General features: G+C 36.9%; 1 long non-coding RNA gene across 1 annotated transcript; it reads right to left on the bottom strand.

The window, feature by feature from the left end:
* Nucleotides 1-288: 288 nt before the first annotated feature.
* LOC129048703 (uncharacterized) lies at nt 289-26,038 on the bottom strand. Its single transcript, XR_008511262.1, has 4 exons — nt 25,921-26,038; nt 23,040-23,210; nt 4,972-5,056; nt 289-512 (listed from the first exon to the last, which is right to left on the bottom strand). It is a non-coding gene; the product is annotated as an uncharacterized LOC129048703 (long non-coding RNA).

The following is a 26,038-nucleotide window of genomic DNA, read 5'->3' as shown; positions in this document are numbered from 1 at the left end:
ATATAAAAATGCACATACTACAATAGTACATCTCAATGAGTTTTCACAAAATGAACATACTCTGGTACCCAGTTCCAAGATGAAAACAACCACCACAACAAAAATAACCCAGGACACTACCAGCACCCCAGAAAATCTCCTTGTACCGCTTTGCAGTCACTGCTTTGACTTTGCAGATTTCTAGAGGGAGTGATTAGTTTGGCTAGTTTTATATTTTAAATGAATGTAATAATCACAACTTCAGCAATAATAAAGTATTCCGCTTTTGTGTCTGGCTTCTTTTACTCAATGTCATGTATCTGAGATGCATCTGTGTGTTGCTACCTGTAGTTGTAAATTGTTTATTCTCATTGATGTCTGGTATTCCATTGTGTGACTACACGTCAATGTATTTCTCCAGTGCACTTTAGAAGGCTTTGAAGTAGTTTTCAGTTTGGAGTTCTCATGAATAGTGCTGATGTGAACATTCTTGTGCATATCTTTTGGGAATCATGCATGTCCATTTCTGTTGACTATAAGACAAAGGATGAGTTACTCAGTCGTGGAGTTTTATAATATTCAGCTTTGGTGTATATTTCAAAGACATTTTCCAAAAACCATTTATACTCCTTGTAATGGTTAATTTTATGTGTCAACTTTGCTATGGCAGGGTACCTAGATATTTCATCAAATATTATTCTAGACATTTCTGTGAAGTTATATTTTAGATGAGATTGACATTTAAATCAGGACTTCGAGTAAAGGAGATTACTCTTCACAATGTGGGTGGGCCTCATATAATCAGTTGAAGGCCCGACCTGCCTGGAAGAAGTGAGAATTCTGTCAGCAGACAGACTTCATACTCTTCTCTGAGTCCCCAGCCTGCCAGCTTACTCTGCAGAATTTGGACTTGCCAGCCTCCACAACTGTACGAGCGAATTTCTTAAAATAAACCTCTTCTTACACATACACATTCTATTGATTCTTTTTCTCTGGAGAACCCTGACTAATACGCTCCTCCCAGCCAGTGTTTGAGAGGTACTTTTCCTCCTCCACATTCTGCATAAACTTGATATTTTTTGTCCCTCATTTTAGCAGTCTGCTGGGTGTAGTGTCACTTGTTTTAGCAGCATACTATAGACAACATAAGCCAATTGGCTTTCATTTGACTTTAAGAAATGTAGATTTTCTATTTTATGTGTATAAAAACTTTTATGTAATTGTCTTCTAATAATGGACATTTAGATTATATCTAGTTTTTCATTATTATAAATAATGCTGCACTGAAAATATTGCACATAAATATTTTAAAATCTTGTGTTTCTCTATGCTACATTTCTAACACTGAAAATTTGGGCCATAAATATACCTATGTAAAATGATGGTCAATATTTCCAAAGTGTTCTCCGCATATATACCAGTGGCAAATAATAATGCCTAACTCTCCACACCATTACCAAGTAATATGTATTTTAAAAACCCACCTATTTTTTATTTTAATTTCATTTGCATTTCTTTAGTTACTTGCCAGTTTGACTTCTTCAAATAAGTAGTAGTCATGAATATTTCTTTTATTAATTTTCTGCTTATATCTTTTACCTACTGGTTCTATCGAGTTAGTTTGTCCCTTTCTAAATCATGGCAAGAATTCTGTATGCATTATAGATATTACTGAACGAATCTTTTATGACGCAAATATTATTCTAGTTTTTTGTATGTTAAGGAGGCAATGCAGTGTACAGGTTAACTATATAGGTTTTGGAATCAACATTTGATTATAAGACTTAGCTTTATCACTTACTAGTTGGATAGCATTGGTGAAGTTATTTAACCCCCTCAAAACCTCAGTTTTCACAAGTGTAAAGTACAGATAATAGTAGTTTCCCCCATAATAGAGTAATTGTAAGAATTGTGTTGCATGTAAAGCACCTAGCCATTATCTATCTTAGAAAACTGCTTATTGTAACTATTTCTCTTGTAACTTTGTATGAATTTTTAGGCAGCTGAGAAAATTTTAGTTTTTATATTAAATTAGTCAACCTTCCTCATGACTCCTCATTCTTATGCCATCCCCTAAGATAATAAAATATCACTCTTTGGTTTCTTCCAGTATTTACACAACTTTAAGTTCTTCCTTTAGATTATCAAGCCATATGAAATTTATTTTTATATGCTATAGAGATTTACATTCATTTTCCACCAGATAGAGAGCCAAATACCCAAAAGTCATTTTTCTAATAATCAGTCACTCCCTCACAGACTTTAAATGTCACCACTTTAATTCTAAAATAATATTTGTACTTTGATCTGTTTCTGGACTCTCTTTTATGTTCCCATTGACCTAATTCCTCATTTTTACACTGGCACCTTACTGTTTACTTTTGTAAGTTTTAAAAATGGCAATTTTTAAACATCTGCTAGGCAACTCTTTTATTATTCTTTACAGTAGATTCTCAATTATTATTCCAAATGTACGCTTTCAAGTAAAATAATCAGCTGGCAGTCAATCTTCTTATTGATTTTTAGTTCATTTTTATCTTTTAATCTCTTCAATGATGTTTTGATTTGAAGACTATATGTCCTCTAATTTCTCTGAGAATGCAGAGGTTTTGATTTCAAGATTTTCTTTTTTGTGGTTTCTATGAATATATTTCATATTCTCTCCTTTCTGGTTCTCATTAATCTAGAATGGGAGAGCAGAGCTGCTATCTCTAGCTGCACAAGTTATGTACTGCACAACTCTATGGAGCATCATTTATGGAGACGCAGCACAAATCTTGCAAAACTGTTAGACAGCAGGCTAAAGATCTGTTGTATGGGATCTTTTATTTACTGAAGAGTTGGCATGGAGTAATTTTCCTTGATTTTCACCTATGGATACCTGGACACTATTTCATTTGCGGCATAATAAACTGAACTAGAGAATCATTTGTGTCTTAGTTTATAATCTTTGTATAGGCCTTCAGTTATTGTCAAGGGACGGGATACAAGGATTGTAGCAACCAGTACACTGGGCAACCTTAATTCAGAAACATTGTTTCACAGTGCTGTGGCAGAAACTTCAAACTGTTCTCCAAACGGATTTCCTCTTTTGTCTGAGCACACACTTAAGGCTATGCTGCCCAGCCCCTATTGCAGTTATGTGTGGACACAAAAGTTCTCACCAGGGGAATGTGAGCTGAATCATGTGTCATTTCCAGGATGAAGTGGTTAGCAGGCAGACAAGCCTTTTCCACTGTGGTATGATGAAAAAATACGTTTGGTCTTTGTCCTGGGTTCCTGGCACACCAGCTTTTAAAACCTTTGGAGTCTTGTAAGTGACAAATGTCTTTTGTATGCTGATGAGATAACTGGGAGAGTGGGGACCATACATAGCTTCTGGATGGGATTTGGTTGCCGGAAAGACCAAGCCATGATTAAAAGATTAGAACCTTCAACCCCACTCCCTGATCTCTGGGGAGGAGAGAGGGAGATTCAATCAATCACCAACGTCCAGTGATTTAACCAACCATGTTTATGTAATGAAACCTCCATAAAAAATTCTAAATGATGGGGTTCAGAGACCTTCTGGGTTGGTGAACACATTGAGGTACTGGAGGGTGGTGTGCACAGGAGGTCATGGAGGCTCCACATACCTCCTCCCATACTTGGCCCTATGCATCTCTTGCATTTGGCTGTCCCTGGGCTGTATCCTTTATAATAAATGGGGAATAGTAAGCAAAGCACTTCCCTGAGTTCTGTGAGTCATTCTAGTAAATTTAGTAAATTATTAAACTTGAGGGGTGGGTTTTGGGAATCCCTGATTTATAGTCAGTCAGGCAGAAGTACAGGCGGCAACCTAAGACTTGTTATTGAGTCTGAAGTGGGGCAGTCTTGTGGAACTGAGCCCTTAACCTATGTGATCTGTCATAGCTCTGGGTAGTTAGTGTCAGAATTGAATTGCATTGCTGGACACCCAGTTAGTTTTGGAGAATTGGAGAGGTGGTGTCAAAGGACACCACATCTACCCTTTAGCTTTCTATCTTCTGGATAAATACGGAGGACTCCGAGGCCCCAGAAGAAGGTGAAACCACAAGGCAGTCGGAACCTGTGGCCCTAAATAAGGTAGATGATAAACACCTACCAAGAATATTTGCATTAGACTGTTATGTGAGGAAGAAATTGTTTTTTGTTGTGTTAAACCATACAAATTGGGTGTTTGTTATGGGACATGCTGCCAAGTAAAATGTAGAATCAACTAGTCCAATGAACATGTGCCATGATCTCTCTCACTTTTCCTTACTGGGTTTTAGTGTCTTTTTTGTCTGTTACTCTCTTTAGTGATGTTTTGAGTCAAATATTACATGCCCTCTTTAACTTTCCTGAAAATGTAAAGAAGTTTTGATTTCAACTTAGGGTAAACCATAGGATATTATTAGCAATATCCTAATTAATATTAACAGTTGCCATCAAATATAACAAGTTTTAACCGGTGTCATAATTCTCCTCATTTTTTACCCTCCTTTAAGCCAAGTAGATAATTAATGGTTCAGTATGAAGCTCTTGGCTCACAATTAGTCCCATTAACTCATAAATCTTTTCTTAGTGAGGTAGCTTTAATTTTTGTTCATTTGTTTTCATATCTGCTCAGTTAATTTTAGTCAACTGATGCCAAACTAATCTGATGGCTAAGCTAACCTTCTTCTAGGAATTGAATGTTTGTATTTCATCCTTATTTTCCTTATCTCCTGCTACTTTCCCCAGTGTAGCCACACTTTATCTTCTCCTCCAAATATATCCTGCATGATTTCCTGTCCTTACCTTTGCTCCTGCTATGACTTAGTCTGGAACAATTTCCTTTGCCTTTACCATCCCTGAAAAGCTTAACTAATCCTTGCATAGTTAGCTGAAACCCCACTTTCTCCAAGAGAATGTTATTAAACTTTTCCTTTCTCACATTTCTTCATGGCTTCTATCATATCACTTTCTTAATATTGCATTATAGCTACTTACATGTTTATCTCCACCTCTAAATTATCTCCTGGAGAGTAGGAAATATGTCTTACTCATTGTATTTTCTTCATGCCTGCCGTGGAGCCTAGAACAGAGCACACATTGTGAGATATGCATTGATTCAATAGTCATGCCAATTAATATGTTCAATAAATATCATCTGGCCATTTACTATCCACCAGACATCTAATAGAAAGGATTGTATTTCAAAGTTACTTTTAAGAGCGAAGAGCAGCCCTAGTGCCTGACCCACAGTATATTCTCAATAGGTATTTCATTATTGAATGTGGTGATTAGAGGGGGGATTTGCAAACAGCCTGACTTGATAAATCAACCATAAATTCTCCTACTCGGCCACTTCCCAACACAGAAAATGTGAAATTTTCTGTTACGACCACTCTGATCAAAACATATCCCAAATACATAGGCTCAGTAACTTGTCAAGAACAAATGAGATCGCTGACATGGATGCCAGACCTGGGGTCAGGCAAGGAGAGTGTTTATGTAGAGAAGCAGCATGGAATGGGGCATCAGTTCCAGAGCAGGGTGTAAAGCATGTTGACATGGAAGGGCAGCCTGGTGTGAAACGTCAGATACCAAGTGGCAGGAGGTGATCCACACAGAGGGACTCCCTGGCATGGGATTCTGGAACCAACCAAGGAGAGCATGCATATAGGGAGAAGGGTAGAAAGAGGGATGGGAGATGTATTACACCATGGAGCTGATAAAATAAGAAAAAATAGTAAGGATAATAGAAAAAAGGCTTCTCACTGTCACAGAAGAGAGTTCAAAATATGGAAAGGGAGAAAACCAGGATGAACCCATGGTGTTAGATTGGATTTTGACATATTGATGTGAAATTATGGACTTCTATGAATATAGATGGATTTTGAAAATGTAGATGTGTGTGGATACATGTATATAACTCTATTGACTGAGGGGTTTGGAGGCCTCACTTCAATAGCAGTGAGAACATGTAGTACCTGTATATTGGCTTCTTAATACCAGAAAGCAAAGAAGTGCCCCCCAAATGATGAGATGTTAAAGGGATGCAGAAACTACCTTGAAGGCCATCAGATTTAAGCATCAAAATAAATCATGAGAGTAATGTATTATAATCCACTGAATAACGTAGGAAACAATAGATCATTCTGATATAAACAAGAAAGTTTGCTGAGCAATGAGGATTTACATAGTTTCAAAGAACCGTTTCACAAAAGTTACTGATTTCAAAGGAAAAAAATGTAACCTCATATTAAAGAAAGGTAGCATAAAATATCTTAAATAAATGATTTAAGTAAATATTAGTAGTAATGAGACAAATTAAAATCTTGGGCCACCTGATAGGATGCAATGACAAGGACACGACATTATTCTGTAATACATCTGTCAAATTGTATAACCTGGGCCTGGCCATGAGGAAATATCAGATATACCAACATGGAGAGACCTAATGCAAAACGACAACCTGCAATCTTTTTTGTTTTTTTCTTTCAGACAGAGTTTCACTCTCACTCAGGCTGGAGTGCAGTAGCACGATCATGGCTCACTGCAGCCTTGTCTTCCCTAGCTCAGGTGATCCTCCCCAGTAGCTGGGATTACAGACATGCGCCACCACAACCGGCTAATTTTCATATTTTTTTGTAGAGACGGGGTTTCACCATGTTGCCCAGGCTGGTGTCGAACTCCTGGGTTCAAGCGATCCATCCACCTTGGTCTCCCAAAGTGTTAGGATTACAGGCGTGAGCCACCATGCCTGGCCACAACCTATCATCTTTAAAAGTCACGAATGTCAAGGACTTGGCACTGTTCCAGGTTAAAGGAGACTATGGAGACGTGATACCTAAAAGTTAACACATAATTCTAAGCTGAATCCTTCTGCTAGAAAGGGCATTTAGGAAAACTTACATGGGATCTGAGGCCTAGATGATACTGATGTACCACATTAGTTTCCTGATTTTGTTATTTGTATTATGGTTATTAAGAAAATATCTTCACTTGTTGGAAACACACACCAAAGTATTCAGGGGCTGATGGGTGTCAAGTCAGTAATTTACTCTCAAAGGTTTCTGTGCTGTAGTCACTAGTTTTCTGTAAACTTGAGATTGTTTGAAAATAGAAAATGTATGCCAAAAAAAAAAAAAAGAATAAAACAGTCTGTGGAATTTTCTATCATCTTAAAATAAATTATCAACTTCCATATTCAGTCCCAAGTATGCTTTTCCTCAGGGCTTGCTTACCTCCACCACCTTGAGTGAATTCTTTTATGGCACTTGGTCACACTGGGCACTCTGGTCTCCTCTGCATTACCGTTCACTAGACTGGTTTTACTTAGATGTGCTTATTTTTACAACCTGCATTTTAACTACCAGAATAGAGGCATAAATGCCATAGGCACATTTCAGCACATCCAGTGTTCATGCTGACAGAAATGTGAGGTCAGGTTATCAGAACCCTTAGTAGATGTGATAGTATAATTTGTTTTGTTTGTCCCATTGCATTATGTTTGATTATTATAAAAGCTTCTATTTGGTATACAAACCAAGTGATATTACATTAGCATGTATTTTCTCATAGCCTACACTCTAAAGCCTACATACATAAAATATATTTTATCTTATTTTGAAAATTAAAACATTTCAAAATTATCAATCATTTCTTTAAATATTGCAAATATATTTAGCCGTGAGAAGTGAAAGACAAATATTGTGATGTATTGGTATAAACATAGTATACTCTGTGTAGGAAACCAAGTTATCTGTTAGGGAAAACACAGTATGTTTATTGCCATCTGCCTAGATAAGTAAAAAATATATAAATCAAGTAACTGAAGGAGAAATGAAAACCAAAGATATTCTTTATATGTATTAGGGAAAGAAATATTATTGCTCAACTATTTGGGTGCTTCCTTTGGAATGGAAGAACTTTTAATGTAAGTATGCACCTTATAACTCAGCTTGAACTACTATTATTATTAACTAATAATGCAAGATTATTGGCACTTCTTTGGTCATTTGCTATAGGAGCTAGAGGCATACATTACTGGAACATAAAATGGGAAGTTTGTTTGGCTAGCTTATCTGAGAGTTGCCTACATGCCTGCAGCCCATAAACGCTATGACTGTCCAGAATGTATCAGCCTGCTCACACCATGACAACCCAGGTGACATTAAAGCAGCACAACATGTTTGTCTACAGGTACCATAATGGACCGTATCAATCCAATGTGTGTCAGTGTGTATGTGCCATGCCAGTCCATTATGCTGTGACAGCCACATGTATCAATCTCCATGCTCAACTAATTAAATACTTGACAGCACAGCACATGTCAGCTTGTTGCACTTTGACAGCCATTTTACACTGTGGGAGACCAGTGTGTGTCAGGTGTCAATCTCACACACCGTGACAGACTCCTATATGTAGTAATATATTATATATTATATATAATATAATATATATATTTTATATATAATATAATATATATTTATATATAATATAATATATATTTTATATGATAATATATATTTTATATATACTATAATATATATTTTATATATACTATAATATATATTTTATATATACTATAATATATATATTTTATATATACTATAATATATATTATATATACTATAATATATATTTTATATATACTATTATATATATTTTATATATACTATAATATATATATTTATATATACTATAATATATATATTTTATACATACTATAATATATATTTTATACATACTATAATATATATATTTTATATATACTATAATATATATATTTTATATATACTATAATATATATATTTTATATATAATATAATATATATATTTTATATATAATATAATATATATATTTTATATATAATATAATATATATATTTTATATATAATATAATATATATATTTTATATATATATATATTCTGCATGTGCTTTGAAAGTTCAGTATATACCATGACAGCCTTGCATGAACCATAGTAGCCATTTTACATGAGCAGGGGGTTGAGTGGGGGAGCATTTTGTGACATTCTACATGTACCATGACAGTCCAGTGGATGTTAAACATCTTAGCAGACAAGAATGCAATGTGACAGCTCAGCATGTGGCATCCTGCCTGTATTCTAACAGTCTGTGTACACTGTGGTAGCCCAGAGTTTATCAGCCTGCATGCTCCATCGCAGCCACCACATACTATAACAGCCCCCCAGGAGCCATTCAGCATGTGCAATGACAAGTATAGACTGTAACCACTCAGTTGGTGGAAGTCTGCATGTACCAGGACCATCAATACATATTGTGACAGCTTATAATATATCAAGCCCTTCATTCTAGCAATGCAATGGTGTGGTATCTTTTTGTGTGTGCGTATATGTGTATGCTTAACTTACCTCAATTGATTTTAGCTGCATTTCTTTCCATTGCTTATGTTTTAAGTTCCTTGCTTTCTGTTCCCATTTGCTTTAAGTGTTTATGTCTTCTTTCCTATAAGCTATCTCAGCATTTGCCTTTCTCATTCCAAGAGGTTGCAACAGCCTATTGACCAGCTATGTCTTAAATTCTTTTTTTGAAAGAAGGTGCAGAATGTATAAGTAAATAAACAAGGTCATTTTGGAGGCTGACAGATTTTATAATCTAGCCTCCCATCCTCTTTTTTAAATACCTACAATTATAATCACACACACTCACACACACACACAATGGCACACATATCACATGTTTTAAGACCCTTAAGGTTTCCCATTGCTATAGAAACAGCTTAGCATCACTGCCATTGTCTTCCAAGTTTTTCCCAATTTTTCTCTGTAACTCATTTTGTATTATACTTTTTCCCATTCCATGAACAAAGCCCTGAACTTTCCTACCCCTGGACCTTGGTTTTCCCTCTGCCCTTTGGGTAACATGTACATCTCTATTCTCTTTCAAAGTTTGATATATCTCTAACTGTTACTGTTAATTTTCCTTTTCCATTGCCTCAAATGTCTGGATATCTGACAGTCAGAGGAGTCATATTTCACTAGGGGGATAGAGCTCATATTAAGTATTTGGTCCTACATGTGCCCTCACATGTGCCCTCACATTTTAGAGATATATTAGTCCAGGACAATATCTTCTAACAAGTGACACCTCCTTTTAACCTTCAGTTTCAAAAGAGATTTCTCCACCCAAATATACCTATCAACCAGCAATACTCCAAAAGACATGTATAATTTACTAAGATTATTTTATTAATTTGTAATATGAGGAAACTGAGTGGTCTCATCTACTTCAAATCACTGGAATAAGTTTTTTACCACCTCCCTATTCCTTGGAAGAAATCATTACTATTCACAAGTTTTGTATTGTATAACCAATATTTTCTTAAGTTTATGAGAAAAATTTCTGTCTATTACAATCAAAGGCTCATATTTTAATGAAGTTCAGACTCTATTAGTCATTTTTAGTGTTTTATTCAGCCTACTAATACATTTGAATTTGAGCCCCACCACTTAATGTCTCTTTGAATGTGGGGCAGGTCTGAGCCTCAGTTTCTTAATTTGTAACATAAGGAAGTTGATAAAACCTACCTCATAGTGTTGTGAGAGTTAAATTATATTATTCGTGCTCTCAACAAATATTTATTGAGTACCTGCTACAAGCCAGTAAGTATTAAGTGCATCGGACATACTTATGGACAAAATGAGAAAAAGAATTTCCTGTCCTCAAGAAACTTGTAATTCTAGTAGATAGTAAACATTACAGTGTAATGTAAGTGTTATGGTAGCATAGAGCAAGTTAAGAGGGTCTGTGAGTTCTGGGATGAGGGTGGGGAGGCTACCACTGAGAAAGTGACATTTCAACAATCTCGAAAAATGTACTCACTAAACAGACAAACACCTGGGAGAAGAGTGCTGCAGGCATGGGGAACAGCTAGTGGAAAAACCTGAATTTTCAAGAAACTTTCACCTTGTTCATGGAATGACAAGGAGACCAATGTGGCTGGAGTAGAGTAACTACGAGGAAAGGTAAAAGATAAAATCAGAGGGTGGCAGAGACCCAGATCATGTGAGGTGTTATTGGTCATTGCAATAATCATGGTCTCACTCTCAGTGAGAGAAAATACCATTGGAGAGTTTTGAGCAAGGGGAGGACATGATCTCATTTAAATTCAAAGTATTTGCATTGACCGCTGTGGCTGTGTTGAGATTGAATAGCAGAGAGACAAGGGTGAAAGGCTGAAGGCCAGTTAGAAAGCTAATCCAAGTGGGAGATGATCATCAAAGTGAATGTGGAGAAAAGTAGTCAGATTCTAGATATATGTTGAACACAGATATTAAAGGATTGATTTACTGATGGATCAATGTGAGCTATGAGAGAGGGCAGTCAATGATGACTGCAAGGCTGGAGCTTGAGTGATGGAAAAGATGCCCTTAGCTGGATGGTCTAGCACACAGGTGGAGCAGAGAGGGCTGCGCAGGAGAGGAGGCTCAGTTTTGGACATGATAAATTTGAGGTGCCTATTTGACATTCAAGAAAAGAGGTTGAAAACGTAGTTGGATATGTGAGTCAGGAGTTCGGGGAGATGTCTAAACTAGAGAGATAAATTTAGGAGTTTTTCTTTTATAGATGATATTTAAAGCCATGAGAGACAAGTCCCCAAGGGATAGAGAATAAGCAAAGCAAAGTCCATGGCCTGAGCACTGAGGTGCTACAGCATTAAGAAATCAGGAGAGGAGGAAGTGCCAACACAGGATGCTGAGGAATGGTAAGGAGGATGGAGGGAATCCAAGAGAGAGAAGCCAAGTGTCCAATCCTACGGACTAGATGTGAAATTAAATACTGGTTCAAAAGGAATTAAATATGGAATTAAACATTGAGTTATTAGATTTAGCAATCATGAGGTCATTACTGATCTTGAAAAGTGTTTTGGGGGACTGGTGAAAACAGTCTGACTGAATTTGAGAGACAATGAAAGAGAAGAATGATATACAGCAAGTATACACAACTCTTTCAAAAAGTTTTTCTGAAAGCTGAGCAGAAAAAAATGGCACAGTAACTGGAGACAGAAAGTAGGTTTGATTTTTTTTGTTTTTTGCTTTTTTTTTCAATAGGAGAAATGATACTATGTTCACAGGCTGATAAGGAAGCTCCAGTAGAGAGGGAAATTATTATTTCAGGAGCAAGAGGGAAGAATTGCTAAAACAGTGTTCTTGGGTGACAAAAAAGGGGTGGGATCTAGCACATTTACTGGTGTTCTTGAGCCCCACTCACACAGGCTCCCAAGAGCGAGTCATTAGCATCTCTTACCAACTCCATGTTCAGTGACATCATGTTGTCAGCTTGTAAGAGGCCGAGGTTGGACTATTTACACCACATAAATTGGCAAATACTGCAAATATGGACTTTTTTATCCTAAAAGAGTAGGGTGTTAAACATTTATGAGGATACCACTGAGTCCATCAGTGTGAGTGCTGGCCTTAGATAGACACAGGAGATATCCATCTATAGGAGAGAAAGAAGAGAAAGAATAAAGATGCAGGTTCTGATAGATGGAGAGATAGATGATAACATGTTGCTTGTCCCAGTGGCTGGCACACAGTCAGTGATTAATTATTATGTTTACCATCTCATTCAATCATACCACATTACCTTAGCACAGGACTAAGACTTTAGATGCAATGATTCATTAATTTACTAATTCAATAAACATTTATTGAGTATTTCTCTTGGATGCTTAAAATTATATTGTAGATTCAAGTAAATAAATTCAATAAATATTTGGTAAGAAATGGCAATAAACAAAGTATTCTAGTGGATGTCACAAAGGATCAAAGATGAATCTTAAAAAAAAGACTAAATTTATATATCATTTCTAAAACAAATAAGTGTATATTATGTGGTATAAACCAAAATAACAGTCAAAATGATTATAGCAGAACTAAATCTATTATATATGATTTTGTGAAATTTAGGCTTATGACAAACATCACATATAAGTATGCATTTTTCCCCAGTAATTCACTAAGAATCAAATTTTATCCAATTTGAAAATGAGAACTATGGAAGAAATCTAGGAGTCAGAAGAAAATTTGATACCAATTGTTCTCTAATCCTCATCTCACTGGAATTGTCTTTAAGATTAGGAAACATTGTTATTCCATTTTTGAAGTTCATTGAGTTCATCTCTCTAATCACATCATATTTTTGTTCCTCTATATCATTGACCTCTACTTTGAAGAAATAGAGCATCTTCTCCCTCTGCCCATATTATTTCAGGTTTCCCAAGACTCTGGTCTTTTTTGACCTCTTCTGTCTGCACAATATTCCTGGGTAATCACATCTATGCAATTGCAGTTTCGAGTATCACTTATATGCAGACAAATAACAGCGATGTCTTCCACTTTATAAATCTCCTGTGTGCTAGAGCTGTACATCCCAACCAGCCATTCAATATCTCTCTCATGATGTCTCCTAGGTATCTTCAATTTAACAGGTTCACCTCCTAGAAACCAAGGAATTATCCGAGTTCTTCCTTTCTTTCCCGACTACATCTGCTCTGACATCCATTATATCAGTTCTTCCTTCAATAGTCATTGACACAAACAATTTCTGAGTTCAGCAATTACAGTTTTTACCTGGGTTATTGCTAATAGTCTCCTGTTTGGTCTTTCTGTTTCCAATTCTTTTTCCCTGTCATTGAAACTGTCTTTCTAATATACAGATCTGATTAAGTTACATTTCTTCTTAAAATTCTGCAACTGCACCTATCCTGAGGCTATACTGTAATACTTAATGGAAACATTAATGCACATACAAAGATGTTAATCATAGTATAATATTAGTGAAAAATGGAAATGACATAAATTTTCAACAATAAGGGAATAGTTATGTTCACAATAATGTATCCATTCACTGGAATGTCCTGCAGCCAACAGTAATAATTTTCCAGGAAACTAAAGTGGGCTTATTCTAAGGGATGCATATTGGAGCTAGCACAAATTTATGTTCTCATTTCTATAACCCATACAGACCTTCTCTAACTTAACACGCCAAGAAAATTGCTTCATGCTTATGGTGATCATATGTAATTTCAATAGGCCTCAGAAACTCTGTCTATCTTATCCCAATTTAAATATAAGTAGTCACATATGGCAACCGTCAACCTTTTAGTGCCTGTTGCTCTTGCTTTCATCATCCCTGATTTTTGTCTCCTGCATCCATACCCCAAATTTAGGACAGCTACTCTAGCTCTCTTCAGAGTTCCCACCTGTGCCTTGTGTATGCCTTTGGTTTTGGTACCCTCTGCCTCCTACATTTTTGAGTAAAGATTTCTTTGCTCCAGTTCCTAGTCCTATGTACAGTGCATCTTCAGAACTTACACCTAGAATTCTGAATTTCCAGGCTTCCCACACTCACTTGAGGCAATGGATGAGAAATGGCCACTGTCCTGTTACTGCAGTGGGGAATCCAGCACAATCAAATGAGAATGTGAAGTTACATGATCAGGAAACTGTTGTCACTACACAATTGATAACTATGGAGTTTGAATCTATGACATTCACAAGGACTACCAAGAAGGATATTCCCTCCCCCAGTCTCCTTCCTAACATTGATTTCAGGTGAATGGGCTGAAGAGAGGGAGAGGAGTCTTCCTAAGAAATGCCCGGGCTTTCTCCTGCATAGGTGACTTGCAGTTTGCAGGAGCCCGGAAAGACTTCTCTTGCTGTCTGCTTATCTAAGGAGAGTGGGTGATCTACAGCCCTAGTAAAAGAAAGGAGTCCCTTTTACTGAAATGCACGGGATTTGGAGACACAAGTAATATATTCGACAGTTCTATATCCCAGGACATAGTGAATGCTGATAAAAATAATAAATAAATGTTTCTTTCTGACAGGGTAAAAAAAAGAAGTTGGAGCATTCTTATATTCTGGCATTCATCTTGTTAATTTCATATTTGGAAGGAAACTTCTCTCTGTTGTAGGTTGAGGAAAATACTTCATTTTCCCATAACTATAGACCTTAATACCCAGTGAGGGCAGAGAAGGTGTGTTCTACCCACCATAGCCCAGAGTCTAGCACAGCCTCTGGCACATAGGTGAAAATAGATATTTGTGGAATGAACTGAATAATGACTGCCTATTTGCCTCATGGCCTAATCCTATCCCTAGAATGCCATTTCATGTGTGAGGGTTTATTCCTCAGCAGAGACAGATATACTCTTCCCTGAGGGTAGCATTTATCAGGCAGGATGATTCATTTTGGCCATCTGATTCTCCATGTGGCCAGGGCATCAGTCACCTCTTTAGTCTGCGATGATCAGGCTTGTTCATGGCCAAATCTAACTATATTATCATATCTTTCAGGCACACATCACACTAATCCTCTTTCTTGAAATCCTCCCATGCTTTCATTTTAAAAATTATATGTCCCTAGCCCAGATCTCCCTCAGATTGAGTTCCATATATCCACTTAATTGTCTAAGAAGTACCTCAAATTTGTGGTGTCCAAATTGAGTTTATATTCATTCCCAAAAAAGCTCCTTGTACTGTATTTGTCATCTCAGTTAATTAGCTGGATTAATCAAGTTGTCTTTGTTCCCTTCTCTTCAATTGAATTCAAATTTCTATAAACTTTCTAGTTTTCTACCAGTTTACTTGATTTAAGTGGACATTTTGAACCTATATTGTTTTCTAGCAGGGTTAAGGATTAGATAGTGTTTGTTTCTGTCCGTTCAATGACATAATAAAAGTAATAGCAAAAAACAGAGCAAGAAAACAAAGAGATAGATATTATCATTTTATGATAATAGATGATGTTTGTTAAGTACTTACTATATGCTAAGCATTCTTTTAAACTATATATGTATAATATATATTATGTACATATATAAATTTATTTATTCTTCAAAACATCTCTATGAAGCAGATGCTATTATCATTCTCAATATACTAAGAAGGAAACTAAGGCACAAGAGGTTACTTAATTTGTCTTTGATTATAACAGCCAGAAAGTGATAGAAATATCAGTTAAGCTTGAGAACCTGTATTCTTACATTATTATTCACATTTTAACTCAATGTTAACTCTTATATTGTTATTCACATTTTTCTTACATTGTGTCCCTTCTATTTAAACAATTCTTTCTTAACAATTCCTACATATATTTCAGGACCATAGTACCCACTGTTACTTAAATTAAATTACCACTAGTCTCATTGATTGCTACTGTTTCTTGTATGTTAAAATTTTGCCATCTTGAGATCTTTATGCTAATGCAATCTTCATTTGGCTAGAGTACTTTGATGAGTTTCTTTTTCTTATCGGAAAGGAAGCATGCATGTGATACTTTCTGAGAGCTTGCATATCTAAAAATACAAATTTCTTGCTCTCATGAATGAACAAAATTTGACTGGGCATGGTAATACATAATTACCATCTCTTTTCCTAAAAAATCCACAGATATTGCTTCATTGTTACTGTATTTCCAATATCATAAATGAAAATATTGGTACCAATCTGAGTCTCCTCCTTTTTAGGTAATTGCTCTTTTCTATATGGAAGCTTTTATGACTTTATTTTTTGATTCCAGAATGTCACCACAATGTGTATAAATGTATGTAGATATTTTTCAATGATCTTGCCAAGTATTTAGGTTTTCAGCTCAGATAAATTCTCCTCCAGTTCAATTTTCATTGCCATTTCTTATCCATAAGCTACTTATTTCCTTTTAACTTACCATTGTTTAGAAATTAGAACATTTGGATTTGTCTACATGAGTTTTCTCATAATTTCTATCTCTTTGTTTTCTTGCTCTGTACTCATGGAGAATTATTTGTTTCAATTATTAAATTGCTTAATTCAGTTTTTGGTAGCATACTTTCTTGTTTATCACCTCTATTGATTCTTTTTTATTTTGGCAAATATAATTTTTTATTGAAACACACTTTCTTATTGTCAGTTTTTTCTTTATTATGGCAGCTGGCTATGTCTTATCAATGCAATATCCCATTAACAGATAACAGAATTTAGAATTCTTTAAAGAGTTTTACTATTTGCTGTATCAATTCTTTTTTTTTTAAAAAAGTGGCCCATTTGCCCTGATTTCTCAGTGTAATACTCTATTTTGAAGTGCCAATTTTTAAAATTTGCTCCATGATTTTTTTTTACCCTTGAAGAGGTACATATATATTTTTTCATTGGGATGGGCTCCTTCAAATCCTATATAACTTTGGCATCTGTAGACTTAGAGAAATAGCAGTTGGATTTGTTTTCTCAAAAGATCATAGATGACAGCTGGCAAACCCTCTCATGCATGGCAGATAGGCACATACATATTCACCCAAAGTGGGTCTCTTCTAAAAGATAAATGACTACAAGATCCCCCATATATGATAAAAGTGGCTATGGGAGTCTCATCTAATAATCATATTAATTCCTTGAAAGACTATAAGGGAGGGAGGGCCAGAAATATGACTACCAAGCAGGTCCTTTGACTTGGGCAACCACCTATGGATAGTCTTGGCTCATACTTTTGTCTATTTCTAGGAAGCAGGGTGACACAGACTTGCTTAAGCCAAGAGAGCTGCCACTTGACTATCTTCTACCTGCATTTAGCAACTAATGGCAAACAGTGGGCATGTGCTTGTCCTTTAATCCATCCTCCTTTTAACATCTTTTTATGAACACAGAGTTGCAGTTATGTTCATTTGGTCCCTCTCTAACAAGGGAGTTTTCCAATGATGTTAATTTAGCTGTAATTTTCCTTCAATATTTACTGGATTGCCTCAGTAGCAAATTCAACTTAGGTTTCTATCCTCTCAGAATTCTAAATATCCTATATGTTTTATTTTCTATTATTTCCATTTTGAAATAATGAAGTACATTTCTTCATCCCTAAGAATTAACCATTGTCTACATTCATCTTCCCCTCTATGGGCCACAGATTATTCAAGTAAAATTTACCAACTGGTCATCACCCCTATAGATTGTTTCCTTGGACAATACAGTCAGATGAGAAATGCTGTGAAAACATAACTCACTTCTGAAAAACGGCTTCTATATGAGGGAAAGGGTGTTCCAAATAGATCAGTAGGAGCAAGACATGGTGGTATGAGAAAGATGATAGATTCTGGAATGTACAAAATATCTGGTATGTCTGCAATGAAGCATGACAAAAGATAAAGCTAGAGACCTGGGCAAGGGCCAGATCATGAGATCTTTAATACCATGGCAAGGAGTTTGAACATTATCCAGAAAGCAATCAGAAGTTGAAGGCTTTTAAGGAAGGAGCAATAAGATTAGATGTGTGTTGTAAGCAAATCATTCTGGTAGCAGTGTGGGAAATGAATTGGAGGAGGGGAGAATGCAGTGAAGAAACCCATTAGGAAGCTATTAAATAGGTTTAGGTGAGAATTTATGAGACTTCTACTAGAATCAGTAGCAATGTAGAGAATAGTGAAGAGATTTGAAATTACTTAGTAAGTAGAGTAAACAGATTTGCTGTTAGATTACACAAGGGATGAGAAGAAGCAGCCAGAGCCTAGAATGGCTTGTTAATGGGTGTGCCTGGTGGTGCCATTACCTGAATCAGGCAAATGGGAGAGGAATTGGGTGAAGAAAAAAGAGACCATATTGTGTCTACCTTCTAAGACATTTCAGGGCAAATGTCCAAAGATGTCCAATATCTACAACCATAGATCACACATATATAGCAAAATTATTCAGTAAAGACATATAAGCCAGATCTATACATATGAGTATTAATAGCATATTGTTGATATGTAAAAAAGGATAATAAAACTAAATACAATTTTTGTGTTATTAGTATGGTCTAGATATTATACTGATGTCTGAAGGAATAGACAGAAGAGAAGAGCCTAGAATCTAAGGGACAAGAGTCAGGGGGGTAAACAGAATATGAGGAGATTGTGAGGTCCAAAAACAGTGGGGAAAGGAGAGGAGGGAGTGTAGAAGTGTAGAATAAAGATGTCCAATATTCTAGAGATGCCCTATTCTAGAGATGTCCGATAAGTTGAAGACTAAAAAATGTCCTTTGACTTTGACAATTAGGAAGTTACTAAAATTCTCATTAAAGAAAAGGACAGACAAAGGGAATGTAGGAGTTCTAATCTCTTTCATGAGAATTGCATTTGACTTCAGTTAGTCACCCCTTGAACAAGTTTTAGAGGAAGTATCTGAAATTAGACCAAAGTCTCAGAAAAAAAAGTGTGGTTGGTTATTGTTGGAAGTGAATAAATAGAGCTATATTCCAGAAAGAATAGGGGATAGGATAAATAAATCCTGTCCCTACAGAGCAGGTTGAGGCAAATGAGGAAATGAGGAGGCCACCACACTTATGCATAAGAAAATATGGTCAAGGCTGAGGTACCAGGATGTGCTTGAGTAAGATGACTTAGAGGGAGGAAGAATGAATGTACTGGATGCCGGGATGTGTCATCTGGATCTCCCTTCCAGGAGCGAGGCACTCATTCTTCCAGCTGCCAGGAAGGTTGGATACTGGTTGCTAATGGCTGAGTCCCTCCCAGAAATTGTCCTTGTCAAGGATTTTGCTCCCTACCCATTGGCAACCTGTATTTAATGACTGGTATCTGATGCAAAGGTATCAGGACCCAGTCTCCTTGCCTCAGTTCAAGACATCTCCAAACGGCCATTTCAGCTTCAGAATTCCCATGAGACTGGCTGAAACTTCAGTGCCACTGCATCTCACTTTAAGCATTCTCTCAGCAAAATCCAGTTTCCTTCTCACTCTTTTATATGGATTATTCCCAAGAGCAATCTTCAACAAAACTCCTGCATCAAGTATTGATTGCAAAGTCTGTTTCTGGGGAACTTAACCTGAGGGAGTATGTATATTATAATCACCTTTATGCCTCTCGTATTTCTACAGGAACAGTCTTGATTTCATCAAGAATAATTAATAATTAATTTACAGGGCTCGGTTGGTATAGGGTCTTGTCATATTCCAACCAAGCCCTATAAATTAGTCTCCAATAGACTTATCTCCACAATCATTGAGCTGGACTCATATTAAGCATCTTTAGAATTAGAGTTCCCATACCTAAACCCTCTAACCTCTAAGACCAAAGCTTGATGATATTTGACAGAGGTTTCCAGTGCTCTTCTGACACACTTCTAAATGTCTTGGTTGCCCTGGATCTTAACTGCTGTGGCTGATCAGGAGAGCAAGTTTCAACCTATTTGGGGAATCTTTATGACTCTCTATACCGCTTGCCTATAGCTTTCCTGAGGGTTTGGGTAGTTTTGTAGTTGCTATCATTCCTTTTAAATAGAAATCCAAAGATTAATAAGTGCTTTCATATCTAACAGATAAATATGAGCTATAATTATGATGAAACAAACTGGAAGTCAAGATAAATGTTCTTATCAGTGAAGGAAGCATATGCTCAGGAATGGTCATGCAGTAAAGTTTCACTTCAATTAGAAATCACTCCTGGATGTCACATAGTCATGGGAAAGGACTTCATGTCTAAAACACCAAAAGCAATGGCAACAACAGCCAAAATTGAAAAATGGGATCTAATTAAACTAAAGAGCTTCTGCACAGCAAAAGAAACTACCATCAGAGTGAACAGGCAACCTACAAAATGGGAGAAAATTTTCGCAACCTACTCATCTGACAAAGGGCTAATATCCAGAATCTACAATGGACTCCAACAAATTTACAAGAAAAAAACAAACAACCCCATCAAAAAGTGGGCAAAGGATATGAACAGACACTTCTCAAAAGAAGACATTTATGCAGCCAAAAGACACATGAAAAAATGCTCATCATCACTGGCCATCAGAGAAATGCAAATCAAAACCACAATGAGATACCATCTCATACCAGTTAGAATGGCAATCATTAAAAAGTCAGGGAACAACAGGTGCTGGAGAGGATGTGGAGAAATAGGAACACTTTTACACTGTTGGTGGGACTGTAAACTAGTTCAACCATTGTGGAAGTCAGTGTGGCGATTCCTCAGGGATCTAGAACTAGAAATACCATTTGATCCAGCCATCCCATTACTGGGTATATACCCAAAGGACTATAAATCATGCTGCTATAAAGACACATGCACACGTATGTTTATTGCGGCACTATTCACAATAGCAAAGACTTGGAACCAACCCAAATGTCCAACAATGATAGACTGGATTAAGAAAATGTGGCACATATACATCATGGAATACTATGCAGCCATAAAAAATGATGATTTCATGTCCTTTGTAGGGACATGGATAAAATTGGAAATCATCATTCTCAGTAAACTATCGCAAGGACAAAAAACCAAACACCGCATGTTCTCACTCATAGATGGGAATTGAACAATGAGAACACATGGACACAGGAAGGGGAACATCCCACTCTGGGGACAGTTGTGGGGTGGGGGGAGGCAGGAGGGATAGCATTAGGAGATATACCTAATGCTAAATGATGAGTTAATGGGTGCAGCACACCAGCATGGCACATGTATACATATGTAACTAACCTGCACATTGTGCACATGTACCCTAAAACTTAAAGTATAATACAAAAAAAAAAAGAAATCACTCCTGGATGTTGACACTTACTTCTAATTTCCAATGGGAGAATAAATTGACTGAAAGGAAGGGACAGAATATGAAAGAGGAGGGAAAAAAGAAAAACGGAGGTGTTACAGACTGCAGTTTGAAGGTTAATTTTTTTTTTTTTTTGATAATGCTTTGGGGGGGGAAAGCAAGTGGCCCTGTTAGGAAATGATTGCTTTACAGCTTGGGGGCTATTAACAAGATATGATCTGAGATGCAATGCTCCTTGTAAGTCATAAGATGACTATATACAGGAGCTGATCATTAGAAAAATGATTAAAGCTATTATTAACGCATTACTCAATTACTTATTAATTACTTTAAAATGTGGCTAGAAATGAGGCAATTAGGAGTTCACAGTCCTAATTGGTATTTGACATCACAGAGTGTGAGTTGATGAGCACCAGCTGCTCTGACATTTTGCCTGGTGATCAGCTACTGAGGAAGCAGGCTGTAAAGTGATACTCTATCATCTCTCTTTTCACAGCATGGCCCAGCTCAGGGAGGACAGATGTTTCCCATGGACGAATAAAAAAGCACTCACACTTCCATCTGACTAGAGAGCTGTGAAGGCAGTAGAAAGTAAGAGGGAAGCTGTATGTTGGTCTTTCCCATGGTGGACACTGGAACTAAAGCTGCAGCCAAAAACATGCGGTGATTTCAGGTATGGCTGCATTCAAAATTAAACTTTTTAAATTTTGGGTAGTGGGTTATTAGCCAACCAGGCACAGAACAAATACTGATACTACAGCCTTCTGGGTCCTCTTGCCTGTAGAGCAAGGCACTCAGGACACCCTCCATTCAGGTCTGCAGAAGGCATTTTGGGGTCTTTTGATTGTGTGTCTGTCAGCTTTGTTAAAAAGTAAAGATGTTCAAGGAAGTGACCTCTTCCCATGCATTTCCCAGGGCTTTTCACTTCCAAATAGGTACCTTTATATTTGTGTGAATATATTCTAACCTATGAGATGTCTTCTCACATTGCTATGTATGTCTTTTTATCTTTCCTCCTTGGTGCCTTCAATCATAGCCTTTGAAACAGGAAGAACAACTCTCATCACATTACAGCCATAGAGAGTCTTCTCATGTTCAGTAGTCAGCAAAAATAATGACCATCTTTCCCAGAACATCTAGAGTTGGCTGTTTTATCAAAAATGACTTTGGATCTTACAGGAAAATAGAGAAGATGAAAAGAAGTGTGTCAAAAAGGAGAGGAAGTAAGCATGGGAGGTAGAGGGGAATGAAAAAAGGAATCGAAAAAAGAGGCAAACAAAGAAGCAGAGGGGAGTGCAGGGAGAGCAAAGCAGTATAAAGCTTATGAGGTGTGTGAGCTGAAAATTTTAGGCGTATAAGAAAAAAGCAGTGCTGTCTCCTTGTCCCCATCCCAAGGCATTTTCCTCTCTAAACATTTGAGGGAAGGAGAAATTTGCCTTGTATCCACTTCTGGGCCAGTTCATGCTGAAGCCTTCTCTGTTATCATCTAATTTCTCATACCTACCTTCACGTATGCCTTAAGATGTCTTTGCTCCGAGACCATCACCTGGAGCTTTGGAGCTGCCATCTCCATCACATTGGCCTTGCTGCCACCATGCTGACCTCCATGGAAGAATGATTCAGAGCATGAATGCCCTTTTCCTTCGAAGTTCCACCTTAATTCACCAGGGAATCACTAATGGGAGGAAGTTCAAGTAACTGAAGTTTAGGAATAACGAGAGAGAATTTTTTGTGGATGTGTTGTACCAATTAGTTTTGTTGCCCAGCATCTCTTCCTCTTGTCTGGTAATGGCATCTCTCTTCCACTTGGGAAAATGCCCCATCCCCATTCCACTTGGTCTGGTAGAATATCATCACAGTGCCTTCTCCTCCTGGCAACACACCCCATGTGTTTCAAGTAGACACGTGACCCAAACAAGGAAATTAGAACCCTTTCTTGAGACTGATATATGGGAAAAAGCATCTATCCTTTTCGTGAAGTTACTAAGCTCAGATAGTATAAACCTGGAGCTTCTGGCAACCATTTTCCCTAACTGCCTAAAAAAAGTCCATCTACACTTGGAGAAAATGAGACCAAGTAGCAGACTACAAAGTTGGGAGGAGGAGGAAGAGGAAGAGAAGAAGGGAGTGGGGGAGAAAGGGGGAAAGAGAGGGAGAGAGAGAATCTAATAAAGAAAGAGAGGCAGAGACAGAGACAGAGAGAGGGAATCTAATAAAAAGAGAGAGAGAGAGAATCTAGTAAAGAGAGAGGGGGACAGAGACAAGGAGACAGAGAGAGAGAGAGAGAATCTAATAAAATTACTTAAGCCCCAAGGGTCCAGCCTGGGGAAGCCCCAGGAAGCCAGTAACCCATGGACTTTCCTTTGTTTTTGTGGTTTTTTTCCCCAAGACAAAAGTTTTAATATGATCAGAGTCTGAAGAGAACAAGCAGGTCACATTAACTCACAAGAAACAGGTGCAGAAATTTTCAAAGATAAACTTGGGGCTTTACAAACAAATAGGATGACTTCAGTGCATATGATGGCATTAAAAACAGGGGACAAGTTGAAATGGACATTTTGTCCCTAATGATTTTCTTTTTTCCTCTAGATTTCTATTTGTAAGCTTCACATACTCTTCCCTTCTCAGACTTTTCTACCTAAAGTATGACTACCTACTACAGATGCAACTGTAGTGATATGAATGTCAGTCGGCTGACTTAACTGTACAAGAAATATGTTCATTTTTTGATAACTCAATCTAATTTCTGAGCCTTCATTCCTTCAGTATAGCAGAAATTTATCTCCGTCAATTTGGAGAATTCCACCACCCTTCCCAGTGTTGCACCTAATTTCTGGAGGATGTTCCCAGCAACAAGAGATGGGTCACGGGAGTATAGGGTTTGAGTCTGGTCTCTGGTCATCGTTTTTCCGTGCATGTCTAGGGCATCCAGTGTGACGGCCAACACTGGGAACACACAAGAAAACCCCACCCCTCTAGATCCCCTGGGGCCCACCCTCTCAATATCCATCTCCTGGATGCACCTCAAAAATCATTTCTCTTCCTGGCTATTCTTGCTCTTTCTCTTTGATCTGAGAATCCACAGACCTGTCCAAAACTTGAGTAATGTCTCCTTCCCATCTGACACTTGAATGGGTGAGGAAGAAGGGGAGGTAACCCACTTTTTATTCACTGTAAAGTATTTCATTACACAACTATAAACATCAAGTTTTATTTACCTATTCTCTTTGTAGTAGACATTTCTGTTGCTGTCAGCTTTATATTATTTATATTAAATAATATATTTAATTATTGTTTATTATATTTTAATAATTATATTATTTATATTAAACAATAGGTTAATTACTTTCATTAACCATGTTTTGTGGTACATACACGTGAGAATTTTTTTAGTTTGCACATCTAGAAGTGGACTGTTAGCTCATAAAGTTTGCATAATTGTAATTTGGCTAGCAACTATCAATTTCTCTCTGAAATTGTTATGATAATTTATGCTCCCACCAGTAATGTATGAGAATTCTGTTTTCCCCAAATCCTTGCAAATAATTGATATCATCAGAAATCTCAATATTTGCCTATTTGATGAGAGGAAAAATGGCATTGTGTTGTTGCTTTAGTTTGCATTTCACAAAATCCAAATGAGATTGAACATCTTTTCGCAGTTTGTTGCTCCTTTGGATTTCTTTTTCTGTGAACCTTATAACCTGTATCTATTTTTTAAATGTTTTTTCTTAGTGACTTATGGGAGTTCTTTACATACTCTGCGTGTGAATCCTTTGGCAAGGTGGTGGTTGTAGCATTTAGACTTTGACTCAATCTGCCTATGTTTATTTTTATTTAAAAAAATTATTTTTAATTGACATAATTGTACATATTTATAGGAGAGAGTATGATATTTTGACACATATATACAATGTGTAATGATCAAATCGGTATAATTAGCATATCCATTACCTCAAACACTTATCATTTCTTTGTGTTGGAAACATTCAAAACTCTCTCTTCTACGTATTTGAAAATATACAATAAATTATTGTTTATTATGGTCATCCCAAAGTGCTATAGAACACTAGAACTTATTCTGGTTTATTAGTAAATAGCATGTTTCTAACCTTTTCCTATAAAATGGATTTAGATAAGTGCTTGGTAACTTCTTTTTTTTGTTTGAGACGGAGTCAGTCTCGCTCTGTTGCCCAGGCTGGTGTTCAGTGGCGCTATCTTGGCTCACTGCAAGCTCCGCCTCCCGGGTTCACGCCATTCTCCTGCCTCAGTCTCGCGAGTAGCTGGTACTACAGGCGCCCACCACCACGCCCGGCTAATTTTTTCTATTTTTTAGTAGAGACGGGGTTTCACCGTGTTAGCCAGGATGGTCTCGATTTCCTGACCTCGTGATCCGCCCACTTCGGCCTTCCAAAGTGCTGGGATTGCAGGCGTGAGCCACCGCGCCCGGCCGGTAACTTCTTAGAATGTAGGGAGAGTAGAGGGAAATACAATGAGAAAAAC

The sequence above is a fragment of the Pongo abelii genome, chromosome 9 (assembly GCF_028885655.2).
Source record: "Pongo abelii isolate AG06213 chromosome 9, NHGRI_mPonAbe1-v2.0_pri, whole genome shotgun sequence".
Lineage (NCBI taxonomy): Eukaryota > Metazoa > Chordata > Mammalia > Primates > Hominidae > Pongo > Pongo abelii.
This window is presented reverse-complemented; position numbering and strand designations above follow the sequence as displayed.